This window comes from Vitis riparia, chromosome 7, assembly GCF_004353265.1.
Source record: "Vitis riparia cultivar Riparia Gloire de Montpellier isolate 1030 chromosome 7, EGFV_Vit.rip_1.0, whole genome shotgun sequence".
Lineage (NCBI taxonomy): Eukaryota > Viridiplantae > Streptophyta > Magnoliopsida > Vitales > Vitaceae > Vitis > Vitis riparia.
In genome coordinates this window covers 12,504,216-12,526,648 of record NC_048437.1, presented here as the reverse complement: position 1 = coordinate 12,526,648, position 22,433 = coordinate 12,504,216, and positions in this window count along the sequence as shown.

Below are 22,433 nucleotides of genomic sequence, written 5' to 3'. Positions count from 1 at the left end.
GGCTTCTGAAGTAGAGTGTTAAGCTTGTTGTGGTGTCCATGCGTTCGGAGTGGTATCGATCTGTCTTTGTTTGGATGCATGTGGTCTTGTGTTTATGTACATGTGCTGTTGCTGCTTATAAAAAAATTTAATAAACTGTGACAATTTGGTTAAACTCTTTCTTTGCTATGCTTGTTTAATTTATTGCATGATGTGGAATCTATTTATTATTTGAAATTTCATGCTGGAAAAATCTGGTTGAACTTGTTAGGCAATTGGATTTTATTGATAGTCTATATTTGTTTACTTATTTTTATTCTTTTGTTGTTGATATAGATATCATTTGTGAATTTGAGTCAAGAAAGACTTTGGGTTAGTGGATGTTCTTTTGCTGCTTTTAAGATGAGTAAGGGAGCTCAATCACTTTGAGGTTAAAGGTGTTCCTACTAATTTTCGAGGACTTGCTTATGCTCTCTTTGGTTGCTGTCGATATTTTCTTAGCTTGTTTCCTTGTTCTGCAGATGTTTAGTTCAAGCTTTGACATGCAATTGCTTGACAAAGAGAGAGAGCACACTTGTTAGCATTCATGTGAGGTAACATGACTGTGTACAGGTGTGCTTTCTCTTGCTGTCATACAATCTTCTCATCAAGGATGCCTTACATTTTTACCTTATTTCTGAGTGTTGGACCTCATACCATACAAACTAGCAGGTGGTTCTTTTTTCTTTCCCTGTAGCTGTAATAAATGGGTTCTTCTAACTGGAAATATGCAGTATTTGGTGCAACAAAGAACACCATTTAAGGTTTGGTTTTCCATTGGTGGATTCAGTAAGTCGGTTTTTCAATTCTTTGTTATTCAGTCAATCATACACAATGTTCCTGTTATAGAACTTCCTGACATGCCAAAAGGCTGTACTTTTGATAAAGTTGGATTCTTGAAGTGGAATGCAGTAAAATAAGGTCTTTGGTCATTATGGTGCGATATGGCCGACACAAAGGCTGGCAAATTATTTGAGTTTTCCTTTGCCAAAGTGTCAAAACTAATCTGTTATTTATACATTGCTTTGAACTTTGCATTAACAGAATTCACTTGCATATCCTTGTATTAAGACATGGTTCCATATCTCCCCTTGCCAAAGTTGGTGATGATCAGTTTCAGCTAAAACTTGAACTATGGTTTGTGTATATGTTGGAGATGTTAGGAGCAAGCTTGAAATATCGTGCTAGTTGTTGGCAACAATATGACACAACAATGTGAATGTGTGAAAGAAAAAAATGCATGATAACTGAGGAATCTTTAACTTGCATTTTTCAAAAAATATTGGTTGTGAGATGGGAGAGGTGGAAAGAAGGTTGCAGAGGCACACAATTAGAAGGGGTTTTTGATGATTTCATGGTTTGGTAGGTATCAAAGGGATACATATTTATAGCTAAATCCTATTACTCACCCCTATCTGTAGACTCAATGTGTTCCCTTGAGGCATTGTGTGGAACCCTTGTGTCCTCAAGGAGGGTTGGCTTTTTGGCTTGGGAACCTTCATAGGGAAGAATTAACTTTGGATCAGCTAAAAGGGAGGGGTTGGTGTTTACACAGCAAGTGTTATATGTGTGAAGGAGAGGAGGAATCAGAAAATCATATCCACCTTCACTGTCCCAAAGCAAAGCTTATTTTTGCTCAAGGCAAGTTCCAAGGTAGATTGATATTGGATTGGTATTGTGTAATATACACAATACACTAGTTATAAAGCTTAAGAACTTTTAAAATTAATAATGAAAATTTTAGAAAAATAATGACCACTGCTACCTTGCCTTCTATTGTTTTTGTTCCAATTTTGAGGCCTCCCATGAAGCTTTCAGCACATATCATAAATGTGATGTGATTAGTGACAATGATCACAACACAGCTTATCTTTTTCATCATTTCTATACCTCGGTCCTCCAAAAACAACAGCTTCAGGTTTGTGAACAGAAAGTGCTTAATATTCCTGCATTTTATTCCCTGTGGTTGATTGAGAATTTGACTTTTTCATCAACAATTGGAGTCTTCTTTCTTCTTTATTTTTTCCTGATTGTGGCAAAGAGTTCTCTTATGGACAGGATTGGCTCCTTCCTCAAAACTCCACTTTTTGTTGATCAAGTTCCGGATTCAAACCTTCCAAAAATTCAGTGACCTTATCCTTCTCTTGAATTGTCTTAAACAACACACTATCTTCCACATTTTTCCATTCATAATCTTAGTACAAATTCATCTCTTACCAAATTCTATTCATGTTTAATACAATTGTGTATCTTAGCTTCAAAGTCAAGTAGCTTTGCTTGGCATCATGAGCTAAGCTTGGGGTAGGGTTAAGTTAGCAACTTAAAGAATCTTGAGTTGTCTCAGTGTTGCACGTGAGCTTAAGAAATACCTAAGTTCGTGACATGAAGCTGAGTTAGTTGTAGGAGAAAATGTAAGGAAATGACCCCAAATACCTAAATTTGTGGAAGAAAAGCTTAATGCCTTCGAAATTTTCAATGGGGGGGTGTACACAAGAAAATGTAAGACTTGGAGATCAATGAGAACACGATCAATGAGGGGGTTAAAAACCAGATCCTAACTTTAATGAATTATTGAATGATGAAAGCTGCTAATACATCTCATCCTCCTTCCAATGATGATGGTGATGATCAGGACTATTTTTGAGGAGGTATGGATTGCTTCTGTGATCATGCTGATGGGGGAGAAGCCAAGTGGAAGAATTAATGATGAAGTTGAAGGAGAGGAAACTGAAGAGCAGGGTAGAGAAGAGTCTGAGCCTACATAGAAGAATGCTGTTGAGCAAATTAATGAGAAAGCTGAGCAGAGGGATGAGGAAATCACTGCTGAAACTAAGAAAGATGCTGCCATGGAAACTGATCCACCAATTGAAAGGGAGATTGAGGAAATTAATACTGAAAATGCTGAGAAAGAAATTGCTTCTGAAGGACCTGAACAAATTAGAAAATCCTAAAGCAATTGAGATTGATGAATCTGTCTAAGAAAATATTGTTGAGATGAATAAGGAAGCAACAGAATCAGTAGGAAGGGATGCAGCAAGGATAGAGAGAAATATTTCTGGCAAAACATTGTTGATCCTTCATTCTTGCTTTAGGAGAAGAGACCTTGACACTCTCTTTGAACCTGAGTAGCATCTTATTCACTTCCTAAGACTAAATGCAGTTTATTTGGAGTCTTTCACAACTGTTAAAAGTCCAACTCAGCAGCTTAAAACCAAGAAGTAGTGTGCAAAGTGTATGTGAGAGAGAACTATAGAACCCTTAAGTGTTCAAGAACTATCCCTTACTCCTTACACACCCCAACACAGCTTCATTTATATGGAATAGAAGTTGCTAATAAGCTAACTAGGACTTTGCTTATCAATGAGGTTAGAAAAATCTAAGGTGAGGCCTTGATTCTCCAAGAAAACACCCCTAACTACTGCCTAGAACAATAAAGTAACTGAAACTTAAGATTTAACTCTACTAACAGGAGGAAAATGGCTCAAACACAAAAGATCCACTAAAGTAGCAATTAAAACAAACAAAAGATATGCAAGAAACAAACTGAAAACAAGCTGGAAGTGAACTAAAGATAGAGCAAACTAAAAACAATCATGAAGGGGATGATATTCCTAAGACCTGTTACTTTCTTTTTTTTTTTTTTTCTGGATTTTTTTTTTTTTTTTTTTTGTGTTTTCAGTTTGAATTTTTGTTGGTTGTAGATCTAGGAGTCAGAGTTCATGGTTTTGAATTCACCGGATTTATTTGTGTTTTAGTTTTTATGATTTTTTTTTTTTTTGGGCATTTGTGTGTTGTCTTTAGTTCTATTGAAGTGCATGCTTGAGTCTACTTTACCGTGTTTGGTTGTGGAGAAGATGGAGGGAAGGAAAGGAAAAGAAAGAAAAAGTTCGATTCCATATGAGTGGTTTTTCATTGTTTGGAACGCAAGAGGAAATGAATCTTTTCATGGTTGAGGTGACTGCATCTATTTCGCTTGGTTGATGTTTGGTTTGCTTTTTGTGAAACTAAAACGGAATAAAACATCTAATTTAACATTTTATTTTCATGCGTTTTACTTAGTGCTCTCAGCAGCCAAACAGAGGGTTAGGGTTTTCTAGGTATTATTGTAAATGACATTTTTTTTTATCAGGTGCTCCTTATTTTACTTATATGGAGTTTGAGTTAGGTATTATGCTTCCAATTTGTGATGCTGATGATTCAGGCCAGGTTTTCAGGTTTCATGCTTGGAAGATGTTGGGTTCGCTGCCAGTGGCATTTTTGGTGAGTAAATGTTCTTGTTTTACATTTTTAATGAGAGTGATGGACAAACTTGCAGTTTAATAATGTCTTTGTTGCTTTTATACCAATATTTGGATTGTGTATTTGTTTTAATCTTTTGGTAGTGATTCTTGCTAGATTTGAGGTTTCATGGTTTAGAGGTCTATCTTTTTTCTTGCTTGTTTTTGAAATCAATGATAATATATATCCGATTTAGGTTATTTACCTTGGAATTCTGTCAATTCGATGACAAACCAAGGTATGAAGCTTAACAGTCCAATCATATGCTTATTTGGGAAAGATTCACCTCATCTTATCATGCATATTAAGGTTGGTATGTTCTTTTTCCTTCATCCTTTTGTTGTTATTTCCCTTAGTAGAAAAGATGAATTTCAATTTTCTAAAAGAGAAAGCTAAAGATAGGCTTCTGAAGTCTAGTGTTAAGCTTATTGTGCTGTCCATCTTCAGAGTAGTATCTGTCTCTGTTTTCAAGTGTTTGATCTTGTGTTTGTAAAGGTGCTGTTGCTGCTTAGAAAAAAATTTATAAACAGTGGCAATTTGGTTAAACTCTTTGTTTGCTATACCTGTCTAATTTATTGATGTGCAATCTATTTATTATTTGAAATTTCATGCTGGAAAAATCTGGGTGTACTTCTTATGTAATTGGATTTTACAAATTGTGTGTATTTGTTTACTTATTTTTATTCTTTTTGTTGTTGATACAGATATCATTTTTAAATTTGAGTCTAGAAAGACTTGGGCTTTTAAGATGAATAAGGGAGCTCAATCACTTTGAGGTTAAAGGTGTTCCTACTAATTTTTGGGGATTTTCGGGAAGGGAGCATGGAATGGTGTTTGTTTTGCTGAAAACAATTTTGCAGGCTTTGGACAGCTTATTGCATTTTGAGGTTCTAATTAAAGCATCTTTATGTTATAGTCCATCACCTTGGCGAGCAAACCATGGTTATCAGAAAATTTTCAATTTACTATTTGTTTGCTACCATATTTCTTAGTGTGTTTCCTTGTTCTGCTGATGTTTTATTCAACATTGACATATAATTGCTTGACAACGAGAGAGAGCATGCTTGTCAGCATTCTTGTGAGGAACATGACTGTTTACAGGCGTGCTCTGTATCGCTATCATACAATCTTCACATCAAGGATGGCTTACATTTTCACCTTGTTCTTTAGTTGTACCTCATAGCATAGAAACTAGCAGGTGATTATTTTTTCTTTCCTGAAGCTGTAATAAATGGGTTCTTTTTCTAACTGGAAATATACAGTTTTTGGTGCAACAAAGAACATAATTTAAGGTACAGTTTTCTGTTAGTGGATTCAGTAATTCGGTTTTTCAATTCTGTGTTGTTCAGTCAACCATACACTAGGTTCCTGTTATAGAACTTCCTGATGTGCCAAAACGTTGGTTCTATTGCTGAAGTTAGATTCTTGAAGTGGAATGCAGTCCCCCTTCCATTTTTCTTGTTCGTAATTACATAACACCTTTGGAGATGTCAGGAAGTAGTGAAATTTAGTGTAACCAATTAAATGTGTCATAAAAACATATCATGGCTACAAAATAAATATGCTCCTAATTTATGGAGAATCTTGAGCGTAGATAGTTGACATCAAAATAAGGTGTTTGGTCTTTATGGTTCAATATGGCTGACACAAAGGCTGGCAAATTATTTGAGTTGTCCTTTGCCAAAGGCTCAAAACTGATCTATCATTTTTACATTGCTTTGAACTTTGCATTAAGAGAATTCACACGCATATCCTTCTATTGCTACATAGTTCCAGATCTCCCCTTGCAAAAATTGGTGATGATCAGTTTCAGCTAAAACTTGAACTATGGTTTGTCCATATGTTGGAGATGTTAGGAACAAGCTTGAAATATTATACTAGTTTTTGGCAACAATGTGACACAACAATGTGAATGTGTGCAAGAAAAAATACACGATCGAGGAAACTTTAACCTTTACTTTTCAAAGAATAATGATTAGGAGTTGGGGGGAGATGGAAGCTTTATTTTAGAAGGTTGCAATGGCACGTTATTAGAAGCGATTTTGAGGATGTTAAGGTTTGGACAATGCCAAAGGGAGACATCATTACAGTTAAATCGTATTATTCATCCTTAGCGATTTGCAGACTATTCTAGGTGTTCCCTTTGAGCATTGTGTGGAACCCTTGGGTCTTGATGAGGATTAGCTTTTTTTCTTGGGAAGCTTTGTTACGAAGAATTCTACCTCTGGATCAGCTAAAAATGGGGGGTTGGTATTTATGGAGCAGGTGTTATTATTTAAAGGAGAGAGAGAATCAACAAATCATATCATCCTTCATTACCCTAAAGTAGCAATGCTTTAGTAGCTTATTTTTGCTTTATTTGGTGTTTAGTGGGTACAACCACCTTCAATCAATGATGCCCTTCTTAGTTGGTATGGAGATTTTGTAGGGAAAAAAAAGAATTGTGGAGAGAAACTTCTTTGTGCTTATTTTGGGCCCTTTGGAAGTAGTGAAATTAGAGAGCCTTTGATGATTCTGAAATGGCAGGCCAAGTAATTATGCGGTCCTTTATGTACATGTTCTTGGATTGGATTAGAGTGCATTTAAGTTTTATCTCATTGTCATTATTTGATTTTGTTTGGCTAGTTTGTAATTAAGGCGAGAGTGTTATTTTTTGTGTATCCCCTCTTTACGGTGCATTTAGGTTTTAGCCCATTGTCATTATTTGATTTTATTGTTTGGCTGGATTGTAAGTGAGGCGAGGGTGTCTTTTTATGTATACCTCTTCTTTTTTGGCCTTTAGTACCTTGTATACATAATGTACACTTTTGTGTACCCTACATTAGGCACTTCTAATACTATTTATTTACCTATTAAAAAAAAGTAAATAAATAAAATAAGGGGTTTCATATTTGACAGAGTCGCACAAAGAAATTTGATAGAGTTTTGAGTTGTCTTTAGAAACATCCATAGCTTAGGAAATAAAACATAAAATCTCATTGGTCAAAAGTGGATTGGCAAATTCAAAATAAAAATATGAGTTTAAGCCTGCAAAAATATAAAAACATGGTATTGAATGGTAAATTGAGATTGAACATTTGTTTGTGTGTATTTTCTATTGAAGCTACTTATTCTAGCTTTATTGAGTTGTTCTTGAATTGAGTATGTGAAGCAAAATTGTTGCCGATAGTCTAGAACAATATGATTGGAAAATCTTTGAGTCCAATTACTTCCATTGTCATAAAGGGTGGAAAGATTTAAAGCAACTTACTTTGAGCTAAACATTTAAGAACTAGTAGATGATTGAACTATAATGTGGAGTATTCACTATAATTATTCCTTTAATTTGGCTAGCATAGGTGTATATTTATCCTTAGGAATTATGAACACTTGGAAAGCAAAATTTAGCGGTTCATGATCTTATTGGCTAGAATGTAGTGAAAACTTTGAAATGAGAGAAAAGACTTGATCAAGTAAATAGAAATGTCTAGATTATATTTAGTTGACTAAAAGTTGTAAAGTTTTGACAAAGAATGCAAAAATTTGAGGATGGGCCCTTTATTTGAACTAACTTTCTAGTTAAAAGTTTTCAATTTTGTATATTCGTAGTTGGAAATTTTGAAGAAATCAAAAGAGATTTGATGTTTTAAATTGAGGCTTTTATCTGCCTAAAGGTCTAGGTAAGCATAGGATGAATTAGTTTGTTATCTGTATTTGAAGTTTGATTCTAGATGGATTTAAAATAGTGAATTCATGATACAACTATTTGTTACTAATGGCTTCTTGTTAAAATGGTGTCTAATAGTGTATCATGAAAGCATGTTGTTAAAATGGCATCGATCACTAACAAGGCAAGTTCCCAGGTAGATTGATATTGGATTGGTATTAGGTGATATACACACTACACTAGTTAAAAAGCCTAGAAATTTCTAAAAATAATAATGAAAATTTTAGAAAAATAATTATACTTAGATGAAATAAAAAAAAATCATAATCTATCACATTTGATATTGTTTAAATAGTTATACAAAGGACATTCATATTGACTTACGATAATATTAAGAATTATGACTCTTAAAACATTACAATACCCTTTTTTTATATCCAATATTAATTCTTGACAATTGGTATCTCATAAAATTGGAGTTGTACTTGCTAAACAAGAACTTTATTTTCAAACGAAAATAATAAAAAGAAATGCGAAAAGAACCAATGATTGTTTGGAAAAGAAGTCATTTTAAATATCTCGTTCTTATTCATAAATTAAGGCCTTTTTCTTTATTAATATGGGGAATTTTCAAATAGAGATTCTCTATTTTTTTTTTCTCCTCCATTTCTCATTGGATTTAGGTAGTGGTTTGTGACTCCATGTCATTGTGAATCGTAACTATTGGTGTTATGCATACAACTTGTATTGCGAGTTGGTTGATACAAGTATTTCAAATCCTATGTTGGATCAAGATTTTGCTCCATAGCACAATACTTAACTAGCATCTTTGTCAAATCCCAACAATGTTAGATGGTTATGACATGGCCTAGATGTACTAGTCTTAGCCAATATTTTAAAAGGCTATTAAGACTTATGTCTTGAGGTAAGATTATGTATATTAGCTTTAAGACTATAGCCTCAATATAAAGTTATTAAGGCTTAAGCCTCATCTTGTTAAGGCTTCTAGCTTTGAGGTTATGGCCTTGAAGATATTGAGATTCAAGCATCATATATTCAGAAGGTTTTAATGTGTTTAAGGACTTGATTGGTTTTTTTGTAGATATTTTTATAAGAGGTTTAAGCTTCAGTGGTGGTTTCAATAAGTTGTGCTTTTATATGGGTTTTGGTATGGATTAATAAGTGGTCTTGCATCTAAGACTAAGGTTAATTAAACCTTTTAAAAGATAAAGGCTTTGTTGACTACTGATTAACTATTTAAATGGAAAGGAAAAGGGGAATTAAGAATAAAAAAAATAAAGGAATTATTGATCAATGTAGTGACTGATCAAGTTTTAATGGGTTTACGGCCTTGATATGCTTTTTTTGTAGACATTTTTATAAGAGGTTTAAGCTTCAACAATGTGTGGACCCGCATTTTTCACGTGCGCCCCCACTCGATCGGTCAAACTCGTTTTTTATTTGGTGAAAATTTATTTTTGGAAAAGTCGGAGTCGCCATTTCTTTTATTTTATTTTAAAGGAAAAATAAAACAAGAAATAAAACCCTAAGAAAAATGGTTTCATAGTTTTCTGGAAAAGCATGTCTTTGAAAAACCCGAGTCTAGGTCCAGGGATCAGGTTATTGGGAAGGTACTTCTAAGAAGTATCACCCTTCTAAGCCCTATAAAGGTCTCTACTAACTAAGTTGAGGGGAATATGATAATTAATTAATTGATTGAAGGTACTTAGGTAAACTAAGGTGATTTCAAAATTAACATATCAAGCCAAAAAGTCAAATCATGATCATAAAAGAGAATCAAAGTGTACCTGAACTGCTTCTCAAGCGCTATCATAAAACACCAAAGTTAGTTCAAATAATATATCATCCAACATGCACTTTATCATAAATAATTGAATAATGAAACAAATATCAAGACATCCAAGCATTATCGATCATAGGCATAGTTCACAATGATAAGCATATTCACTAAATTTAGAAGGTGGGCGTTAGAGGGCATACCTGGATAGCATAGATAACTTATAATGTGCTTCCATAAGACATGAGAGGGTAGATAATAAATAATAAAACAAGAAATCCTAACATGCATATCTAATTTGCATAGCAAAAATGATTTAGAATATACGAAATAATAAAGTATCACACACATTTTGTATACAATTCCTAAAAAAATAGATAAATATGATTACGACAAATGGCAAGGGTGATAGCAAAAATAAATTTTGAAAAGATTTTCTTATGTAGGGGTTTCACCAATTCCCCAATCGATATACACGAATTTAGCCTAGAATTATCCCATTTATTTGGGACCACAAGCTTTGATTTGTGTTTTGTTCAAAACCAATGTTTTCATTGAAATCGAGAAGGATGCAAACCGATCGAGATATAGTTGTAAATTTTAAGAAAATGAGATTTTTTTATTCTAAGGACTCTAAATGAATTTTCTTTTTAAATGGATCTTTTGAGAAAAAAGTATTTTGTTTTAAAATAAAAAAAATTAATTTTTAAAATAACAAAACATAGAAAAAAAAATACCAACCAAAACAAAAGGAATCGAAAATTACAAAATAAAGATTTAGAAAATCATGACAATTAAAGTGGTGAGAATAAGGCCAACCTTCATGGGTTTTCAGTGGCCTTCAAAAAAGGAATTTGACCAACAATCACTAAGGCAATAGACTTATGGCTTCCTAATCAAACAAACTAACAAAATATTATCCAAGATTAGCATCTAGATTTCAAGAAACACATGGATTAAAATAAAAATAACCAACCAAATATTAAAGTCAACAAACTTAGCATATGAAGATAATAACATGAGATCAATTAAGATAAATTAACATTTTAACAAAATCTGATAAATCCAAAACCAAAAGTTAGTAATCTTGAAAATATGAAAACAATAACATGCGATTAACTAGATTGGCTACCCAAAATTCCTAAAAAACCCAAACTAAATATTAATAGATCAAAAACCAAAATATGTCATACTCAAAATATGAAAATAATAACACGTGATTGACTAAATTAATTAACCAAAACTCTAAAAACACTAAAACTAAATATTGATAGATTAAAATTAAAATTGTCATACTTAGAAAATGAAAATAATAATACATGATTAATTAAATTAATTAACTAAAATTATAATCAACTATGAAATTGGATATAAATGAATTAAAATCAAAATTAACAAAATCAAAAGCGCACAAACACATTCGAACTAGAAAAAATAATTAATACTAGATTACATTAGAATTAAAAACATCATCTAAAAGATTGCCTAAATGATCAAATTGAACTTACAATACATTTAAATTAGAACAAATAAATAAATCATCAAATTAAAATTAAACTAAAATCGGAATTAAAAATATGAAATTCATCTAAGAGGATTAATCAAATAATTGAATTAAAATCAAAACACATTCAGACTATAAAATAAATTAAAATCAAACTAAATTGAAATTAAACTTTATCTAGTAAGATTATTTACATTGATGAATTAAAATCAATAAATACATTTAAATTAATAACAAATTAAAACTAAACGAATTAGAATTAAAACACGAACTTTATTTAACACGATTATTTAAACTAAAGAATTAAAATCAACAAATGCATTTAAACAAAACGAATTAAAACAAAATTAATTAAAATTTAAAAAAAAAAACACAAACTTTATTTGACATGATTATTTGAATTGAAGAATTAAGATCACTAGATGCATTTAAACTAAAAACAAATTAAGACCAAACTAACAAGAATAAAAAAAAAATGCAAACTTTATTTGTCACGATTGTTTGAACTAAAGAATTAAGACCAATAAATGCATTTAAACTAAAAACGAATTCAGATCAAACTAATTTGAATTCAAAACATAAACTTTATTTCATGTGATTATTTAAACTAAAGAATTAAGATTAACAAATGCATTTAGACTAAAAAAACAAATTAAAATCAAACTAATTGGAATTAAAAACACAGACTTTATTTGATAAAATTATTTAAACTGATGAATTAAAATCACTAACAGGTTTAATCTAAACCATAAACTAAAACTGAATTAATCCGAAATTAAAAAGAAATAAACTTTATCTCACTAATGAATTATTTAAACTAATAAATTAACATTATTAAAACATTCAAACTAAATCATAAATTGTAACTAAATTAAATCGAAATTAAAATACGTACTTTATCTAACAGGATTAATAAAACCCATGAATCAAAATCTCAAATATACCTAAATCAAAATATAAATTAAACTAAGCTAAAACCGAATTAAAAGTGAACTTCATCTAACAGAATTAATTAAGTTAACGAATTAAAATCACAAGCACATCCAAATTAAAAAGTAAAATTGAAACTAAATTAAATCAAAATTAAAAACGAGAATTTACCTACCTCGTGTCATTGTTATCCCTCCCGAATGCGTGGCTCTTGTGTGTGTTACTTGGAAAATCCTCTTGGTAAGTCAAAGTGGCAACCAAATCCTTGTCTGAAGTCCTCTGTTCTCTTCCCAAAATTCTTGTGCATGCCTCCTTCTAGAAAAATTGCTCGTGTGTCAATCTCTTAGAAAAATATGTTGCTTGTCCTCTTTGGAAAAAGTCCGCTTTATGTCTAGATCTCCCAAAAAAAAAAAAATCCTTTCCAAAAGAAATCAATTCCTTTGTGTCCCTTCTACCAAAGAAATCTCTTTTATTTATATGGCATCACCTTCCTTCTATGGAATACTTTGTTTCTTTTTTTAATCCCCCTGGATATATGGAAAGTGCATGTGTGCAAACCGTGTCTTGTAAGTTGCCATGCTTAGGTTGTCAACGCCACTTGATGTAGAAACTATTAGGACTACCATTTTCAGAACAATGAAACCCATCATCCAACAATGAACAATTTTGGGATTGATATAGAGGGTAGCTCTCATTCCAAACCCAGTTCCCATCAAACACTTTACACCCATCAGCACCCTCGTCAAGAATCCTCGGCAACATATCGACAACCGCCTCTAACGACGATGGGGAGGACAAATGCTACTTATCAAATCCCAACCAAGAAAGCCTCCTTGGCAAGATACGAGTGTGAAGCCTTCGGCTGACAGCATGGTAATCCAAGAAAAGAAAACATCGAATGAAACATTTAGTAACGAAGAAGAAGCCAAGGATGCCCACAGACGACTCAAGAGGATTGAAGCATTTAAATTTCTTCAAGAACTCTATGTGAACATCCATATCAGGATTGTTGAATGTTGTCTTGTAGTTTCTTGTACACCAAAGAACCGAATCTGAGCGTAGCAGCACAGGCAATGACTCTAAGCGCTATCTCGACTCTCTATCCACCTTTGAATCAATTGGATGACTCTTCTCCCTTTGAATTTACACTCTCAGTACTCACGTGCTGCACATCCTTGACGTCAGACGAAGAGGGTGTAGGAGAGGGCGTCAACGTCGAAGAAGATTCCAAAGTCAGTCGTGGCGTCGGCGGTGAGCCACGCTGTTCTTATGGCAGAACAAGAAGGTGAATACTAGTTACTGGAAGTAACGGCGCATCACTGCCTCAATGAGACTGTTGCGGTGGTGTCATCGGTGACGAAGAGGGCCTAGTATAGCTTGGCGAAGCTGCCTCAATCAAGAAGGCGGCTGAGTTTGTATTTCCAAGGATAAACCCGATGGGGAGAGGTTCCATGAAGGGAGGAGGAGGAAACACCGGCGGTAGTCGCAACTCTCATGGAAGTAGCGCTGCCCAGGTTACTCGTGATAAGATGGAGAATCCCCTGATAGCGTTGCCACGCGTCCTCCATTTTTCATTTTTTATTTCTTTTTTTATTTTAATTCCTCTTGTTCTTTCCTTCCCAAATTCCTAGAATACTTCAGAACCCAAAAATGACGGTTTCTTGTGACGTCACCCTACTCATCTTATAAATGCCCGTGTAGTTCCTCTAAAACGCATGCGTCTACAACCTCTTAAAGCCTTTTGGGACCGAAACGTGGTGGTCACGTGATGCTAGGACGCACACTAGAGATGGGAATAAATGCCCAACTAATAATTTACGAAAATATTCTATAGATGGCTTTCTGAGATCCTCCTCGCTACATGTACGTTTTTGCCTTGCTCATAATCTTCCCAATAAAAAAATCCCATGCAATTTTTCTCCAAATGCAAAACAGAATCAAATAAAATTAAAAAGTTAAAAGAAAAGAGAAGAAACTAATGAAAAATTATGAGATTGGTAATAAAACAAAATGCGATTTTTAAAAAAAAAAGAAAAAGGAAAATGAGACACCAAGTTATATAATTCCATCATTCAATAAAGGGTTGTATGCATATTTAAAGTCTAAACAATTCCAACAATTCTCTATTAAGTAGGTAAATAAATGAAAGAAAAAAAGTGATAGAAATTAAAAATGAATAAATAAATAGATGAATAAGTAAACAAACAAATAAATGAATAAACAAAGTAAATATAATTATCAAATGCATGCAATAATGATGAAGAGATTATATAAAAAGTTAAACCCCAATGAAGTGTCTAAATGGGCCTAAGGTGAACCTAAGTGTGCCTAGGTGAACCTAGACGAGTCTAAGGTGTCTAAATGGGCTTAGAGTGTCTAAATTAGCCAAGGGTGATGCCTAAGTGGACCTAAAAGTGCACCTAAAAGCTATCCTAAAAAGGGATGAAAAGCTTAAGTCTAAATTGAGGCTGCTAAAGATCATAATAAGGGGTCAGATAATCCCTCAATCAGAGTCTCCAAGGTGGCTCAAAAAAAGTAAGTAGTATGAGTAGTTATGGGTCACCAAGGAACTACTATGGAGCACTAGAAATGAACTTAAAGACATGTGCTAAAAGAACAAAATTGAGGGTCTATAAATATGCCATCTTCGGTATAGATCACGAGTGTAGAGAATATGAGTAGAAACATGAGTAATGAGCGGAATGAAGTAAACTATGCCAAAGAATTAAAAGACCAGAGATTTTGTCCTAGCACATGAAGAGGTAAGGTCAAAAGATGGGGTCGCAATGACATGGATGGGATGACTCTATGTGGAGGGATGCCAGTGAAGGAAAAAGGTGCATGATGAGTAGCATAAAGATGGAAAGGGGTAAAAAAAAATTGACTCATGGTTATGGATGAGATGAATGACTCTAGGTCAAAAGCTCAGGGCTTTTAAATTATACGAATGACTCTGGGTCATGGATGAGTAAAAGGACTCTGGGTCATGAGCTCTAGGCTCTAAATGCCTATGAAAATAGTGGCTCTGAACGCCTATGCAAGTGGTGACTCTGAACGCCTATGAAAATGGTGGCTCTAAACGCCTATGAAGATGATGGCTCTAAACGCCTATGCAAGTGGTGGCTCTGAACGCCTATAAAGATGATGGCTCTGAATGCCTATGCAAGTGGTGGCTCTAAACACCTATGAAAATCATGGTGGCTCTGAACACCTATGAAAATGGTGGCTCTGAACACCTACGAGAATAGTGGTGGCTTTGAACGCCTATGAAAATGATGGCTCTGAACGCCTATGAAAATGGTGTCTCTGAACGCCTATGAGAATAGTGGTGGCTCTAAACGCCTATGAGAATAGTGGTGGATTTGAAGGCCTATGAAAATGGTGGTGGATCTGAACGCCTATGAAAATTGATGGCTCTGAACGCCTATGAAAATGGTGGCTCTGAATGTCTATGAGAATAGTGGTGGCTTTGAACGCCTATGAAAAATGATGACTCTGAACGCCTACAAAAATGATGTTTCTGAACGCCTATGAAAATGGTGGCTCTCAATACCTAAAAGGAGGAAAGATGAGGGGGAATGTGCCCCCAGTATCCAGGGTGCTCACATTGTTGAAACAACCAATAATTCAATCATCTACTGAAATCAATGAGTTAGAAATCGGTGCGTCATGACAAACCTCTAAAAAAAATCCGAAGTGAAAGAACTCTCTATATCTAAAAGTTGCTATAGCGACAAACCTCAAAATGTAAATCTCGGAGTGTGTATCACAACTCATCTAAAAACATATCTTAAAGTGCACAAAAAATACTGCTCAATTGGATAACCCAATTCGTAATGTAATCAATGACGAAAGCAATCTATCTCATGAGCATCTGGTTAAAGGAACCACCTATGCTCCTCGGATGAAACCTGATGCGATCCATCTCTATCTCAACAAATCCATGTAGGGAGGTCCTGATACAGTCAGTCATCGAAAGCTCCAAACTAGTACTCAATCTAAAACTAAGTTGGCCATTGTCTCGATCTCAAGAATACTCAAAGAAAATGAGGAAATATGCCCCAATATAAGATCTGATGTCAAAGTCATGAGATAAATAACCAACACCGATCATCCATCCGCATACTACTGCACAAACGAGATCTCAAGTGGAGGAGAATATGCCCCAGTATAATGTCTGATGTTGAAGTCATGAGGTAAACAACCAATAATAATCATCTATCTATGTACCACTGCCCGAACACAATCTCATCATGGAAAGGGGAATATGCTCCAATATGGATATTTGATGTACAATAAAGAATCTGTCAAAATCTTTCAAACATCTTTATAACCATGAATAGGATAGCCACACAACCCAATAACGACTAGGAATCTTGGAGAAAGGGGGAGATATGCCTCAATGTGGATGTCTGATGCACGACAAAAGGATGAATCCGATATCATCAATAAACTGTCTCCAAACTCAAAAAAATCCATCAAACATCAATATGCCAAGCAAAAGAGAGACCAAATGCTTCCAAAAGTATCTTCCATAAGAGAAGACGTAGTAACAACTATACTTCAACCAATCTACAAAAGCCTGTCCAAGTGAAGACTGTCAAAGATAACGTCTGATCTCATGGCCTCAAAGCGGTCTTAAGACACGGGACGTAACGTAGGCAAGGTGATAGGGTGAAAGAAATGAAGGGAAACTAGGCTCAAATACCGAATGATCAAACCCATACCCTCGTGTACAAGATGTAGTGCATAGAAAAATCTCATGAGCCATGGACTTAAAGGTAATTAAAGGAAATGTCAATGGCAAAACAAGAGAAAAGATAAGTGGTCAAACCATCAATGAAACATGGGAATGGTGTGAAGAAGGTATCGAATCAGAAATGTGTATCAATATGTAGGAAATGGATAAAAGGTGGAACGAAGATCTAGAAAGAGGTGATGAAACACAAAAGAAGGCAATGAGAAAGTGGAATGAATGATGATCAACCCATATTAGTACAATAAAGGAAAGTCATATCACCAATGATGGAATGGTGGATAAAATAATGATCCGAAGACCCTAGTAAAAAGGTCACTCATCTCTCATACTTGATACATATCTAACATGATCTAAGAAACATAAGATCTCTTAGAACTCTCACATGAATCCTCAACACTCCAAATGCATAACAAGAGTGGCTCAAGGAGTGAAAACTCATGAAAATCTGACAAGAACCCACAATGACAAATATACCCAATAAACAGATCTCAAAAGGCGACATAAGTGCCCAATAGAGCAAGATACCATACACAAACATATCATTGCGTTTTTTTTTTTTTTTGAATGTGCATGCTCTAATCATCAATAAATTGAACTTCATTGGGAAAGATACAAGGAATGAATAAACTCTCTCAAATCACTGATGAATACATGAATCCCATCCCACGAGACAACCTCTCAAACTAAAATCTCTGAATCAATACCAAATGATGATATGAATGGAGTGATATGACTGCCCTCTTTGCACCAAGATGTGAATAATCATCAACCCAAGGAAGAGAAGAGACAAAGTGAAGAAAATAATGATAAAAGCAAGAAAGAAAATGAAAATGCGATGATAATAAAAATAGAACAAATAGGATGATAAGGATATGGTAACCAGAATGAAAAGAGAGGCCTAATAGTGTAAAGCTCATGAGACTTTCCTAGCAAAGCATGCATATACAACAAAGGGTCCCAACCCGAGTGTAGAAACGGTAATAAAGGCTATAAGAAAGAAATAAGGCTATAACATACCACATGAGGCTCAATGGGCTAGCAACGGTCTAATATATTAATAAAGGTGATAAGGTGTAAGGCTTAACTAAAATGATGGTCACCCATCCTACGACCATAATCTCAAATGTAATACTTCTTCAACTGATCCACATTGGTAGGCTCTAAAAACTGGTTTCCATCTAAGTCGGTCATCCATGCAGCTCCTTCTGGAGTCAACTCTCGAATAACATAAGGCCCACTCCAACTAGGTCTGAACTTTCCTCTAGGGTCTTTAACCATACCTCTAAGGATCCTCAAAACCAAATCCCCTTTTTGTAATGGTCTAAGCTTAACCTGTTTCCTGAAGGCATGAGCCATCTTCCTCTGATAGGCCTGAACATGATCTACTGTTCTCAATCTCCTCTCATCTAAAAGGTTAAGTTGATCAAATCGAGCATGAGCCTACTCTATCTCAGAAATCTGCTACTCAAGGGCTACTCTCAATGAACTCATCTCTGTCTCAACTAGCAAAACAACCTTCATACCATACACTAGAGAGTAAGGTGTAGCTCCTGTAGAGGTGCGAAAAGAGGTACGGTACGCCCACAATGCAAAAGGGAGTTTTTCTAACCAATCTCAAGAAGTTTCAACCATCTTTCTCAAAATCCTCTTAATATTCTTATTTGCAGCCTCTACTGCCCCCATTGGTCTGTGGCCTATATGCAGAAGATCTATGATGTTGGATGACATACTTCTGTAACAAAGTATCTACCTCAACTCGGAAATGCACCCTTCTATCTGAAATCAACTCATGAGGAACCCCATAGCGACAAATGATGTGTGACCTGATGAAACTGGCAACCCTAGCAGATGTCAACCTCGTATATGATACGACTTCCACCCACTTGGTGAAATAATCTATGGCAACTAGGATGAACTCATGAACACTAGAAGATTTTGGTGAAACCTTCCCAATAATATCAATACCCCATATTGAAAATAGCCATGGCGAGGTTAAAGCGTGTAACTCTGATGGCGGTGCATGAATGAGATCACCATGAATTTGACACTCTAGACATTTATGAACAAACTAACAACAATTTGTCTCCATAGTCAACCAGAAATACCCTGTTCTCATAATCTTACGGGCCAGCATGTCCTTCCATGTGTGGACCATAAACTCCTGCGTGAATCTCTCTCATCATACGATCTGCAGAGGCTTGATCTAAACATAATAGAAACATACCGTCAATTGATCACCTATATAAGGTATCTCCACAAATCACAAATCTAGTGGCTAACTACCTCAATGTTCTCCGGTCTTTGGTATGGCTACCTTAGGGTATGTGCCAGATCTAAGAAACTGGTAAATGTCATGATACCAAGGTAGATCATCCCGGACCTCTGTCTCTCCAATCAAACAGCATTAGGCCGGCACAGACCTCAACTCAATCAGCAATGGACGTACAACTACATCAATCAAAATGTCTACAGAAGAAGCTTGTAGCTAAGGCATTGGCGAACCGGTTATGTGCTCTAAGCAGATGAACATGTCTCAAGTCGTCAAATCTTGCAACCAGTAACTCCAAATAAGCGTGATACGACCTAAGCTTTACATCCCTAGTCTTCCAGTCTTCTTGAATCTGTCTCAGTACCAGATTGGAGTCACCAAACACCTCCATCTGTCTAATGCCAAACTCTAATGCAGTCTCCAAACCAAGGATACAAGCCTTATACTCAACTATATTATTCGTGATAGGATGTCGATCAGGGAATGCCAAATGAACAGACCTCAGAATATGATCACCCTAAGGGGATACCAACATAACACCCATCCCATACCCTGACTAATTGGTTGCACCATCAAAGTACATGCACCATCCTGATAAGCTAGTCATAGCGACAAACTCTTCATCTGGAAAATCATCATTAACTGGTCTATCCTCAGATGTCAGTAGTGAGGCTAAGTGATCAGCGACAATATTTCCCTTAATAGACTTATGAGAAACATACTGAATATCGAACTCTATAAAAAATACGAGTCATCTCATCAGTCTACCAATCAACGCAGGTCTGTCAAATAAGTATCTCAACTAATCTAGGCGAGATAGCAAGTGCGCTAAATACTCTATCATGTAATGCCTCAATCTCCTGCTAGCCCAAATTAGTGCTAAGCAAAGGCGCTCAATCATAACATATCTCATCTCATACTCCAACATCCTTTTACTTAGATAGTAAATAACTCACTCTTTCCCCGAGTCATCAATTTGAGCTAACATACATCCCAAGGCCATGTTTGAAACCGAAAAATACAGAAGAAGTGAACGTTCGGGCGTGGGAGGCACTAAAATAGGAGGAGAAAGCAAATACTCGTTAATCTTCTCAAATGCAAGCTGATAATCATCATTCCAAATTGTAGGTTGGTTATTCCTCAAAAGACGAAAGATAGGCTCACACATGTCTATCAATCTAGCTATGAAACGATTGATGTATTGTAATCTGCCCAAAAAACCTCTAATCTCTTTCTCAATCATCGGCACAGGCATGTCAAGTATGGCTTTGATTTTATCTGGGTCGACCTCTATGCCCCGTTCACTAACCATATACCCCAACAATTTCCCAAAAGTCATTCCAAAGGTGCACTACTTGGGTTCAGCCTCAATTTGAATTTTCGGATCCTCTCAAAGAATCTCTCTAGGGCCTCTAGGTGATATGCTTTACCTTGGGATTTCACAATCATATCATCCACATAAACTTCAACATCCCTATGCATCATGTCATGAAATAGAGTAGTAGCGGCCCTTTGATAAGTGGCTCATGCGTTCTTCAACCCAAATGGCATAACCCTGTAACAGTAGGTACCTCACTCGGTAATAAAGACTGTCTTGTCCATATCCTCTAGAGCCATCAAAATCTTATTATACCCTGAAAATCCATCCATGAAAGACAACATTGAATGGCCTGCAGTGCTATCAACCAATAAATCAATATGTGGGAGAGGAAAGTCATCTTTAGGGCTAGCTTTATTAAGGTCTCTGAAGTCAACACAAACTCTAACTTTGCCGCCCTTTTTGGGAACAAGGACGACATTAGCCAACCACTCTGGATACTCAACCACTTATATAAACCCAACACTGAGTTGTTTCTGAATCTCTTCTTTCACCTGTAGACTCCAACGTGGATGCAAATGCCTCAATTTATACTTAACTGGTCTGACAAGTGGCAGGATAGGTAAGTGGTGCTGAACTATCGAGACCAGACATGTCCTCATAAGACCATGCAAAGACATCCAAGTATGACCTGAGTAAATGAATAAGTCTATCCTTCTCATTTGTAGATAGAGGTGAACCAATCTTCAGCTCTCTAGGCTGATCCTTGTGCCAAAATCAACAATCTCAACATCCCCTATAGTAGGTGAAACTCTCTCATCTATGGGGTCTAAGTCATGATCAGAAGAGTCTCTATCTGAATCGGGTTGTACAATCTCATCATCTATATCAAATATCTGTGAAGTGGGTGAGTAGAGTGCAGATATAGAGATACTATCGCAAGAGACAGGCGAATACTAAAAAAAACTCAAATCCATAAATGAAGCAATAGAAACATCGTCAAAATGGGAGACAAATCCTGATAAAACATCAAAAGAAAGAGGTGGGTCCACAAGGTCGGACGCTCCCTCAACTAGGCTAATAGTGCCCTCAAACAAACTACTATCATCCTCTAGAAGCTCTGGAACAGGAATAGTCCTGGTCTCCTCAACAACCTCAGTGGTAGACACCCCAAACATATCAAATGGTGAAACTGGTTGAGGCTGAACAATGCTGGTGACCTGACTCATACTCATCATGGGAAACAACTCCATCAATCATTTCAGTGGGATCAACGACCACTCCATCATCAGTGATCTCCTCTAGGAAGCATAAGGATAACAAACTAACTCGATTTGGAGATGGAGGAGCAATCGCCATAAAAATAGAAGTGTCAGGAGCCCCATCACTCAATTGTAACTAGTGAAATAGATGCTGAAGCTCAATCTCTCTATCTGTATGAACCACACTATCAATCTCTTCTAGACAGGGTCGAATCTCTAATCCTCTAACAAAGTAGTCGGTCAAACTCATCTTATAGGGTCGAATAGGATAATCAAATGGTGTGTGAGACAAGTGGGCCCTCACTCTCTCCTTGCGCAGTCACGCCATGTAACGGTAATCAGCCTCAGTAGGAATGAACCCAAGTCCGAATGTCGTATCATGGTCAATGGCAGCTACAAACTCACCGGGTCCCTGCTGACCTTCCTAACCCCATGCTAGGCAGAAAAGTCATACCCCTCATCATATCAAGAACCACTGTGTTGTTGTGCTGATCAAAAGACATAGCTACAAAATCTCTGCAAAATCCTCAATCTCCAGAGTCAGTATCTCATCAAAAGTAAACCCACTAAAAAATAGGTCATCCTCATTGTGACTGATCTAAAGTATTGGCTCGAAAGAGGTTAACATATCTCTGGTAGACTATACCAAAA